General features: G+C 37.3%; 1 protein-coding gene across 6 annotated transcripts in view; it reads right to left on the bottom strand.

Annotated features, from left to right (window-relative positions):
• The window catches only part of Rap1 (RAS oncogene family member Rap1), a 70,081-nt gene that overhangs the window by 35,408 nt on the left and 22,361 nt on the right, over window positions 1-12,312 (bottom strand). For 2 of the 6 annotated variants that reach the window (XM_033343645.2, XM_033343639.2), the window contains exon 2: window positions 2,738-2,849. The exons of 2 other annotated variants lie outside the window; for them this stretch is intronic. The gene's annotated coding sequence lies outside the window, so the exon portion shown is untranslated. Of the gene's footprint in view, window positions 1-2,737; window positions 2,850-6,947; window positions 7,181-12,312 lie in introns of those variants that run through there. 2 more of the 6 variants (XM_076623870.1, XM_076623869.1) reach the window with 2 other exon arrangements.

The following is a 12,312-nucleotide window of genomic DNA, read 5'->3' as shown; positions in this document are numbered from 1 at the left end:
GAAAGTTCGAAGCCTGGTAAGGTTAGGTTAGGTTAATATTCGCTACTATCGTCTTCCGAGATCAATGTATATATCGTACGAAACATAAATACATTATTCGAAATCTTAAGGCTGGTATATCAAAGTACAGAATTCGTCGAAGTGCTAACTATGTAATTTCAAATATTATCTATTCCTAGAAACACGATAGCGTCCCATTAATTCCGAACATCTATCTGCTCCATCTATCTAGAACCCCGTTTGACGTATTATTCGTTCACCCTATCTAACATTCGATACGTTCGAAAATACATAATGGAAGTCGGTTTACACGAACGAAATTTTAGCGGCGACTGATTACCCGAACATTAGCCGAGCTTCTATCACCTGAACTGCCGCTCAGCGTCAGTCCACCATATTACGTACACCTGTGGGACTCTTTTTACACGGCACCTTTCTTCCTCTACGCCATTCACTTTAACACGGCTTTTTTATTTTAAACGGTTTATTCACTTCTACACGTTCTTTTTAACTCTTATGTTATTGATTATGTTATTAACTCTTACACGTCCCGCTTGTTTTTCTTTTTTCACGCGTTTCATCGTTCCACCGTAAACGATACCAATCTCGAACGTTTAACGCGATTTCAAAGGGATTTAGAAACTCGTATGGCTTGTTACGCAGAATTATCAAAGGAAAGAACGTACGTCTACGCGACTGATACAAACCGGTCAGATCGGACGTAAACGATACTTCGAACGACGAAAGTGACCTCTTCGCCGCTAATCAGAAAGCTTGTAATACGTGCTCGTACAATAATAATAATATGGAAAGTGACGATGACCAAAATGTTGATCTTTGGGAAAAGTATTTTTCCCATTTCCCTTAACGCGTTACCTTCTCCTTCTCCGTCGTCATCGAACGCGCCTCTATGTTTTAACCAGTTGGTTGTTGCGCGTATCTAAGATGCGTGGCAAAAAGTAAGCGACGACGAGTATACTCGTCAAACGCAGAGTATGTGTGACTGTTATAATATGGAATTAAGTCGTAACCGAATGACTCTTTTGTTTTTCAATTTTATTACTGCAATTTACTGCCATTACTAAATTGCAATTTAAACGGCAAATTGCGATTACTTTTTAAGCGCGACGAGTATACTCGTCGTAACGCAGAATGTTGCCATTTCTTCATAACGAGTATACTCGTCGATCATACTGACGAGTATATCCGTCGATCATACTGACGAGTATATCCGTCGATCATACTGACGAGTATATCCGTCGATCATACTGACGAGTATATCCGTCGATCATACTGACGAGTATGTCCGTCGATCATACTGACGGGTATATCCGTCGATCATACTGACGGGTATATCCGTCGATCATACTGACGAGTATATCCGTCGATCATACTGACGAGTATGTCCGTCGATCACACTGACGAGTATACTCGTCAAAAACAGCTAACTGGTTGAATTGCTTCTTTTATTGTTTGCTTTGATTTAACACGAGTTTCGTACTCTGTTGCAAACTAATCGTTTCACGACTTTTTTACACTTTTTACCACATCCGCCCTGTAAAAACAGTCGCAGATGCGTACGAACGTTTATCACAAAAAGCTGACCACGCGTCGTATGACACAATTCGCAGTTGCTAAAAGTTTGCAATGTTATTAAACGTTATTTGGGAGGAAATGTTTCGTGGAATCCTCTTATGTCTCGTACGAACACGAACTCCTATTAACCCAGCAAAAAATCACAGGTGGAAATAGGTCATAGGGAGAAATAGATGGACTCCTATTATACGAACTAACTTGTCTCCCGTCAGTTTCACATGAACCAAGTTCTACTGTATTACGAGTTTCCTAATAACTAACCAATTAATGTTCGTTCAAAAAATTTGTACGATACACAGCGTTGCGAATAATTATAGTTTCGAACATACTTTCCGCGTTATTTCCTCGATATTTCCAACGTACCATTGATCATGCCTGGATGTTCTAAGCGAAACCTTTTTTTCTTTTTTTCTTTTTGCAAATGCTATAGAACATTAGGAGATATTACGTTTAATAACTGGAATTGAGGTGAAGGGACGATTCTTCAACGAGACAACTGCCACAGTAAAGATTTCGGAATAGAATTATTACCGTGGCCGGTATCGGATGCCGAACTGTGGGTGAATTCTAACAAGGAAAGTTTACGATCAGGCCACCTGTAAAACATATCGTCGAACTTGGAGAAAGAATAAAATCCACGTGAGCGGATATTCGAAACGAAACTTTAAACAAGTTCAGTGGATAGCGTGGCCAACAGATTGATAGAGGTAATTAGAAATGGAGACAAATTTCACTGAATATTGGATAAAGACGTAACGATATTAACACTGGATTTATAGTTTTTCACAAACAACGAGGTGCATAATTTAAAAAATAATTTAATTTTGTCCAGACTTTGAGAGAAAGAAATTTGTGTCTATCGTATCTTCGGTTTCCTTCTTTTTATAGATTATAATATAAAATTATACGAAACGATTTTCTCAACATTTACTTTAGTATCGTGAAAGATCTAAAAACAGGGTTGAATAATTATAAAATTATTCACCACACTGTATATGTACAATATAATATACTAATATTTCATATTTAGTCAAGATCTTATGCAAAGATTATGTTTGTATACGACAGAGCAAGAGTGGAATACACGTTGCTAATTTTGGGGTGGGACAAGTGGGTGGAAAAAAATCGCTGGAGGACTCACCGTCAGAAAATCCAGGGAAACGCAATCGATGAGCCACTACAAGAATATTCGAGTCGAGTACCGCCGCTCAACCTTGCACCCCCTTCTTGCTAATTCACGCAACGCCACTTCTCTGAAACGAGAACAATAGAAGCACATGAGGAAATCTGGCGTTTAAGAACCCTTTCCTTGTTAAATGCTCTGAAAAGCGAGATAAAGCTGAAAAATGGATAGTCACGTTGAAAGACACCAAGATTGTAAAGATGTCTAAGCCAAAGGATATTTCAAATGAAGCGCATTTTAACGCTAGAACTATCGACCGGTATAAAATCAGCCAAAATTATTCATCTATAAAAAATACGTAATATTTTTTTCATCGTAGCTTTCTTACAAAAGGAATTTCATGTCACGTAGTGAATATTTTTGGTATTATTAACTGATCTGGGAATATGATCCCTGAACGAGAGTTGGCACGTTTATAAAAAGTTGTAAAACCAGTCGTTTCGACTGGCGTGGTAGTTCTAGTGTCAGCATCGTAATCGATCTAGAATTTTCCTGATAATCGACACCATCGTATCGAACGATAGGCGGTAAAAATTCTAAAAACGTGTGGAAAGTTACACAAAACGAGGAAACTGATTAATTCGAGTTCGCTAAACCTTTTACGCTTTGATAAGGACCAGTTATTTTGACTGGTATTGGAATAAGTAGCCACGATACAAAATTGTTTTAATTTTGAATAAATAACAAAAAAAAAAAAATAAAATTCATTATATTATTCCTTTGTGTGGTAGTTCTAGCGTTAATCTCTTGCGTACGAGCGTGGACTAAAGTCGACAATAAGGCTTCGTGCACACCGGCGACAATTTGTAGCTTACGAAAATGGCGTTTGCTCGTATTACTTTATACGAACGTGCGCGTGTTTGACGACGCGGCTGCACGACGACAGTTTTCTTGTTAGAACAAGAATAAATTGAACTTTTGATTGATAGAAGCGAGCACAACAAATTGTCGCTGTTACGCACATAGCCTAACACGTATTATTACACGATCGTTTTTACTCGCGTCAGTCAAGTGACACTAAACAGCGGCTGAAATTTATTTATATATATTTACACAAGGTATTTACGTAAAAATCTATAAAATAAGATCTATAAAACAGGAATAGAATCTATTAAAGTCTAAAATTTCTGTAAAAGAAGAACGTGGACAATATTTTACAATTTCACTCTGGTTTTTTCTTTAAACTTGGAATATATCGGAAATAGTTATCTAAAAAGATAAAATATCGTTTAAAAAGTGGAGCGTCGCAAACAATTCTACGTACTCTTAACGCCATATCGAAACTAAAACTAACCTAAAACAAACTGTATAATTATATATTTTTATTTTCTACAAATAAAAAATTAAGTGCAAATTAAGCAAATTAAGCGACAGAAGTAAACAGTTAGAAGAGCAATTTAAATTAACCTGTATCGATAGAGTGACAACAAAAAAAGATTACGAGGCATACGACGAACAACGTTTAAAGAATTTTACACGCTGTTCGGATTAGGATTAGGTTTCGCCTCTGGCGGACGAGTGGCGAAATAAAAATGGCGAAATATGATACTTTGTACTAGGTTGAGGTTAGGTTTAGGTAGTTTTAAAATAGAATCAAAAGTACTTATAATAGTTCGCGATACCTTTTTCTGGCGTTTTGCTTATTCAAATAACGCCATTCGATATATCCAAGTTTGCAGGAAATCGGAAATACCGATGAAATCGTAAAATATCGACAGGAAGAGAATACAGGAAAATAACCGGAGAATCGGGTGGTCAGGTAGATTACAGTCGCCATTTTCCGTGGAAAGATTTTCCTAAGGAGCGTGCTTCGAACCGAAAGTAATTTTTCCACCGTATTCCGTGTTTCCATTGGACATTCCAAATGCGCCAACCGGATTTACCACGGTTCAGTAGCTCGGGTGCATCGCATCCATGGAAATCCGAGCGTTTCTCGCTTTATTGCAGCGACACGAAAAAAACACGAAGAATTACAGCCGCTGTATCTTAAAACGGTGCACGACCTAGTGAACCTTGATTCAGCTTCGAGATCGACGAATTAAATTTCACTGCGTGGAAAGAGACATCTTCCAGACAAGAGAAATATCTTCTCTCAATATATCATTGAAGAAAAAAAGAAATCTGACAAAAAAAAAAAAGGTATCGATTACTATCATCTGGTTCTCTTATGAAATCAACGGGGAGATACACAATATCGTAGAATAAAATCTCGCGAATAAAGATTAGTCTTATACGTGTAGGTATTAATAATAAATTTTATTATTAAAAATAATAATAAATTTTCAAATGCTATGGAATTTCATTGTGATCTACATTTGCGTGGGTAGATGGAAGATTTTTCTTTCGCGTTAAATATGTCTCGGCTAAAACATTCAGACACGATACCAGTGATATATGATAACATGCAACACGGTATGATAGCATGCATTTTTTCAAACGTTCGAATCTCATGGAATTTTATTATGCTTACGTATGTGAGCAAGTAGAAGATCTACATTTAATGCTAAATATGGTTTAACTAAGAAATTCAAACACATAGTAGCAATAATATATGATAACATGCAACACGGTATGATAGCATACATTTTTTCAAACGTTCGAATCTCATGGAATTTTATTATGCTTACGTATGTGAGCAAGTAGAAGATCTATATTTAATGCTAAATATGGTTTAACCAAGAGATTCAAATACATAGTAGCAATAATGTATGATAACATGCAACATGGTATAACAGCATACATTTTTGGAAAGCTCAGACGCTATGAAATTTTATTATGATTTACTTATGTGAGTTAATATAAAAGTTCTTTATTTCGCGTTAAATATGATCAAATTAAAAGATTGAAACACACAGTAGCAATAACACAATATACAAAAATGTATATTTTCTGAAAGCTCAAGCGCTACAGAGTTTTATGATGATCAAAGTCCATGAACAAACAGGAGACTTTTGGTTCATGTTAAATATAGTTCAATTCAAAAAATCCATATAATGGCAATAATATGCGATAACGTGCTTATTTAGAGAGACTATTTTTAGCTGTAATTGTACGTTTAAGCCCACTATTCATGCTGTGTATTAATTTTGCTCGAAGCGTATATTTTCGCAGTAAACATGTTTTGCAACTTCCATATACATTTTCGTGTTGATTCCAAATCTTACCATTGCGATAACGACGATCGCGTCTAAATTTTCGCCGATGACAAAATTTCGAAAACTTGCGTATAGCACGCGATAATGACCTGATAACAAAAAATGTTCCCTAACATACTTCGCGAACATACTTCGATGAGCGACTGTTTTGTGAGCGATCGTTTTGTAAACGCAAAATTGGGAAACAGCTAATACGTAGGTATAGAAGCTATTTGTGGCAGGTTGAACGTTACTCAAGAATTACGGTATATCTAAGGAACACGTTATATTCTCCGTAGCATGACGCGATGTCAGGAGTAAGCTGATTCTCTTGGCGTGTAATCATTGCTGAACAAGCTGTAGATTCCTTTTACGCTCAGATATGCCATGTTAAGATTTTGCCATAGCTGGTTTTCCTCTATCTTCTATCGGAACTCAACAACGCATTCAGTTATTTCCTTCAAACGCGATATCTCTACACGGAAGATAAAGCAATCTACGAGGTAATTAGCTCACAACTAGAAACTATTAGGTATAAAAAACGTCGTTGCAGAGATACCAAGCGCATGATAATTTCACGCTAATCGAAATACCAATATATCGTTATATTTCGTTGCTACTTTGTTGGCAACTAAGTAGTTGCGGATTTCGTCGATACTACCCAATGACAAAATCCGCAATCACTTAGTTTCCAACCCAATAGAGTCGATCCGAATTCTCGGTCTACGACGAAAACAACAATTTTTGCTTCAAACGCCAAGAATTACGCTCGACCTATCTATCATTGTCTAGGTTATCGAAGGAAATACATTGTCAGACACATGTAGACGATGTGAAAGGCGTGACCTTGGAATAGGAACAGCAGGTAGGTTTAAGAAGTCTCACGGGAAATCTGCAGGTTTTTCTTCCGATCGTTCGAGTTTCCATTGTCACTAGTGGCGTAAAACTCAGCAGAAATTCACCGTGATTCTTGATAATCTTCTAAATTGTTAAATTATCAATCCTCGTTACTCCACTTTTTCCACTCTACCTACCAAACGACTCGATCTTCCGACTCGATCCTGACACGGGTCAACATTGGACTGTAAATAAAAATTCTTCGTCCCAATCTGGTCCATTAAACAACGATATTCGATACGATCGATCCAATCGCGTGTATCAACTTTAAAGCTCGTTTTGTTCGCCACTGTAAGCGCGCAAAGGGGTTGAAAAAGGAAGAACAAAAAAGAGAAGGAGCAGCGGATTTTCACGTCAGCGCACGCTCTGCCTGTTGGCTCGTCTCGATTTCAACTCGCGAGCAATTATCCTTCGATCGTGCGAGTTCGAAGGATTAATAGGTTTCGCTCGCGTCACGTCATCGTTCTTTGTCGCGACGCGTTTCTCTCCTCGATTTCCGGTTATTAGCTACGGCACAGTTGCTACCAAAAGCTTTGCAACTCGCCGTACACCGGCGTAATATTACGTTTCTTCGAAGAAACTGAAGTGCAACGTGACGGGTAAAGCGCGAACGTTCGAACGACGAATTAACTTTGAACGTTGAATTAATCGAGCGCGAGACGTCGGTTTAATTCACCTGTTTTTACTTTGTTTTTCCATCACAGAGGCAAAGAGGAAGAATTGCTCGATATGGTGCGAAGGTGAGATTAAAACGACTAAATTGACAAAGTGAAATGAAATTCCGTCGATGAAATTCGAACAGCTTAAAGTTCCCATTCTAACATTGATTTTTTATTTCAAATCTAGTCGTAAATTCGATTAACCAGCTGATGGGAATGTCGCGAATTTCAACCTTCCTCTTGCAAACCGATCGGACCTTTCGAGTAGATCGGTTTGTCCTAGCAATTCAGCAAATTCTGTTGTAGCAATTGTAACGCTGATATCTGTGATCGTAGAAGATGGATTAATATCGGAACACGATCTGGTAACAGGAAATTTCTACAGCCGATAAAGATTCCGTTTGCGTTCATTACATTCGTTTGGCTTTATTGATTTTTCAAATAAGACGGAATTTCAGTGAAATTTTCTCCATGATGGTGTTAACCTTCCCTTTGACGATAGCTGTTGAAAAGGTGAAATATTCGATAAAATACAGCAACGCCTAATTTTACGGGTCCGTAGACGGAACATCGAGAATCTCGAGACGAAATTTCCCATGAAAATGGAATAATCGATAAAAATAAGTTGGAAAATTTCATGGCTATGCTTCTTCGATGGACGTGTCTTCTACGAATGCTTCAGAGTTGCTTTCAGTCGTTGTTAACGTGTTATAACGTAGCTTTGGTTTTTTCTTTCTGACTGAAAAATACGACACAAAGCAGGATAGATCAAGCTGACCTTTCCTGGTCCATCATTTTTACGTTGAGTTACTATTATTGACTTTTTCGTCCAGTCGGCAATTAAGAACGCTGTCAGTGATCCATTAAAGCATTATGAAGCTCTTTGACGATGCTTAAGCGGTAAGTTTCGTAGCCTGCTCGAAAGACTTTTAACAACCACGACACGGCGGCTCCTCTGTCTCTGACCATTTACACGCTGTACAGTGGATTATCGGAGGAAACGAGGTGCCAAAAAAGAAAAAGAAAAAAAAGGAAATACGTGCAAAGATATGGCGATCTTAATTATTTATGTTATCCGTTCTATATAATAATTTATTTATCGAATTTAAATTTATCACTAATTTAATTCTTCTACTTTAAGTAATTTGAAATATATACAGGGTGGTTGGTAATTGGTGGTACAAGCCTAAAGGGGGTGATTCTACGCGAAAAAAGAGGTCAGAAATATAGAATAAAATTTTTTTTTTTTTTATTTTTCCATCGAGACAACGATCTACAGTAAGATCCGTTATAACGTACCGCACGCGTACCCAGCGAAAATTCAAAGTCGATTTTCTCAAAAACAAAGCCTCAAACGAAACATTTTTATTCTATATTTTCGACTTCTTTTTTCGCGTAGAATCACCCCCTTTCCGCTTGTACCACCAGTTACCAACCACCCTGTATATATACAAATTTTGTATTTTGAATTTTGATTCTGTGGCATACAATGATTTATGATACTTAAATACGTCACACTAAATCCTGGTAAAAGACAGTACATTGGAGTTTGTTTTATATTCGCCGGAGAACTGTACGCGACGATATATCAAAGTTTTATTTCAAATCACGTTGCAATTTACATACTTCGATTCGAATACGTAGCTTAAATCTTGCTGACGGGCAACGATTCTTATATCATATTTTACAGAAACAAATGTATATTCTGACCCGATTCTGCCCGGATATTTTGAGAACGGCGGATTAGATCGCGTCAGATGGGTCTAACGAACTGTCTCCACGATTAATTTCGTGTGCTGGAACGTGCTATTACCAAGATCATAATTAATCTTGCCGCTGACAAATTCGGTAAACGACTGTCAGACATGTTCCAAACGATCAAACAAATACCAACCATCGCATTCCCTGCGAATATCTTTTCTCTTCATTATTATTATTATAATTATTATTCATTTCAAATTTAAGCAATCAACTTATTTTTTATTATTTCGTACGTGTTTCTACCATTCTTTAACCTTTTCCACTCCTATGACTCAACATCAGTTTTTATTTCACAAGCACCTTTGTTCAGTTCCACTTGACATTCCTTCAGGTCGAGCTTTTTTTGTGATTGCATCCTGGAAATTGCTTCAAGATATATGGTACACTTAAAAATTAGAAAATACAACAATAGTGTGAATAAAATTGGTATTTAAGTTCGTTTATTTCTTCCTTTATTTATTTAAATTGTCTTACTTTTTGGTTCAAGTAAATTTCAAATAGAGCACTTAAAAGCGTTGGGAGCTGCTTGCCGACGAAATCGAAATAAAATTCGAAGCGCGAAGGATTAGCAGGTGTTCCATCTTCACATCGGAGGCTCGTCGTTTTACATAAAACGTCGAACTTCTTAAGAAATCAAAAATACCAGTGTCTTCTCGCTGAACGATGCGCAATATAAATTTCATCTGAAACGCGAGTCTGTAAGTTGAAAATGTGAAACTATAGGCAAGAAAAGATACAACGAGTTCTGTGATTCGGTGTGTTAAAATTTTCCAAAAACGCTAACGCAGGAATTTCGTTTAGGAAGAAACGGGAAGACGAACGTGCAACTGACGATCGGACGATTCTTACAGAAAGCTTAATCTTCATAGAAAGTCACGAAATCAATAAGAAGAACGAAAGCAGATATATAGAACAGTGGGAAACGTGGGTAGATGGGAAAAATACACGTTGCGAGACGACCTACACGTCGCACACGTGTGCGCTCACTTTTATTTTCAGTGCGAATCGTCATCGACTGTTTCTAGTCGGTCGTTTGCGATCGAGTAAAATATCATAAAACGTTGAGAAATAAAAAGAGCATAAAGAACTTCAAACAGAAAATTCGAAGCGAGAAGAAAAATAAATAACAAACTGACCGCTTTCAACGGTATATTGGATTTCTCGAAGATCAAAACGCTTTACTTTTGCTGTTAATACTCGTATTTCTTCATTTTTCATCGCTTTGCAGTATTATCGTGTTCGCATTAGCCTAACTCTATAAGCATCTTCATTAGCATTCAATTTGTCGTAGAATTTAAAACAGAGAAAAAAGTATTTGTCATACGCTTCATGCCATTTGTCAACAACGTTAGGTATGTTCATAAAGCTATGAAAATATCCAACTAACAAAATACTAAAAATAGTTCGAATATCTAGACTCGCAATAATACGGCACATTTCAATTTCACCATCTTTTGTGTATCTTGGAATTTCCAAGAACGAGGTATCTCAAAACTTGTGGTTCAAAATGAGAGAGAATACGGCAAGTATGAAACGAAACGACGAAGAAACCAAAGAATATTTATTTTTCAATCTCTTACGCCCATAAAAAGAAGAAGAAAATAAAAATTCCTAATTAATAAAATACGCGTGGGTAGCTTAGATATACAGGGTGGTTGGTAACTGGTGGTACAAGCGGAAAGGGGGTGATTCTACGCGAAAAAAGAAGTCGAAAATGTAGAATAAAAATTTTTCGTTCGAGGCTTCGTTTTCGAGAAAATCGACTTTGAATTTTCGCTGGGTACGCGTGCGGTACGTTATAACGGATCTCACTGTAGATCGTTGTCTCGATGGAAAAATTAAAAAAGAAAAAATTTTATTCTATATTTCCGACTTCTTTTTTCGCGTAGAATCACCCCCTTTAGGTTTGTACCACCAATTACCAACCACCCTGTATAATTTGGCGATATTATTCGACATATTCAAATATTCCCGCGCTTCGTGTATTCCAGGAGTTTCGACAACAAGCTATTTTTATTTTCAAATAAATGTATCCTTCGAAACGAGGAGAAAAGTAGCAGAATGGAAACATAAGGGAACAAAGAATTGTCATTTCTCGGTTCCATTCCTTCCGCAGACATGTTAAAACGTTTCGTTAATAAAATACGCATATAGTTCGAATATTCAATTTCGTGTCGACATTCCACGTATATCTAACTTTTTGCTACCTTTCGTGCACTCTAAACACTGCAACAACAAACTGTTCCAATATTTCTATGTTCGAGAACGAGGAAGAACATGGCGAAAGAAAACACGCGAGAACAAAGAATTCTCATGTTTCTTCTTCTTTTTTTTTTTTTTTTTTTTTTTTGTTTCGTTAGAACAAACATTGGTAAAGCAAAGACAGATGGAAGCGGTCGATTATGTGCGAGCGCGGATAATCTTACGTTGCAGCGTCGGTTTCCGGCCCCAGCCAGCCAGTTTCCGGTATTCTAGCGTCACGCCGCTCGCCTAACCGCTTCTAGGACGCGGATTGACCCAGTTGTCTCCCTCGAATATCTAAATCCGAACGAAACGCACTGGCTGATACCGTTTCTTCGACATTTCGCTGGCAGCCAGCCGGTTTAATTTATCGCCGCTGCTTCTACTCCATTTCCGACGACAGAATGAATTTTGCGTTTTTGGCCATCGTCACAGTTTCAACGCGGTTGCAGAGATCCTCGATATTCCACTATTTTTCTGCTTTATGGCGCTGCTAGTTTTCTTATACTAGCTTCGTGCTTTATATTCTACGTGGCACATTTTTCAAGATATTTTCATAGAAGGGTCGTCACTTTTCGAACGGATGAATCAAACTCGTAAGAGACTTGGATTGAATTTTTATTACTTTGGGAGAACTGTGTTTCTTCGAGATCGATTTTAGTAGAAGAATCTTTGTAATCGAGTAGAGTGAGATTTTGTGAAAAATCGTGAACAGATCGCCGATGAATATGGAGATTACTATTTTTTCTGAATAGAGTTAATTTTATTTTTTTCTTTTTTTTTTTATTTTTTTTTTGCCTTGTAAGAGTCTATTTCGAGCGATTCGCTGTTGAAAAGGCCG

This window comes from Bombus vancouverensis, chromosome 13, assembly GCF_051014615.1.
Source record: "Bombus vancouverensis nearcticus chromosome 13, iyBomVanc1_principal, whole genome shotgun sequence".
Taxonomy (NCBI): domain Eukaryota; kingdom Metazoa; phylum Arthropoda; class Insecta; order Hymenoptera; family Apidae; genus Bombus; species Bombus vancouverensis.
The sequence above is the reverse complement of the archived record's forward strand: the minus strand, read 5'-3'. Positions and strand labels throughout refer to the sequence as shown.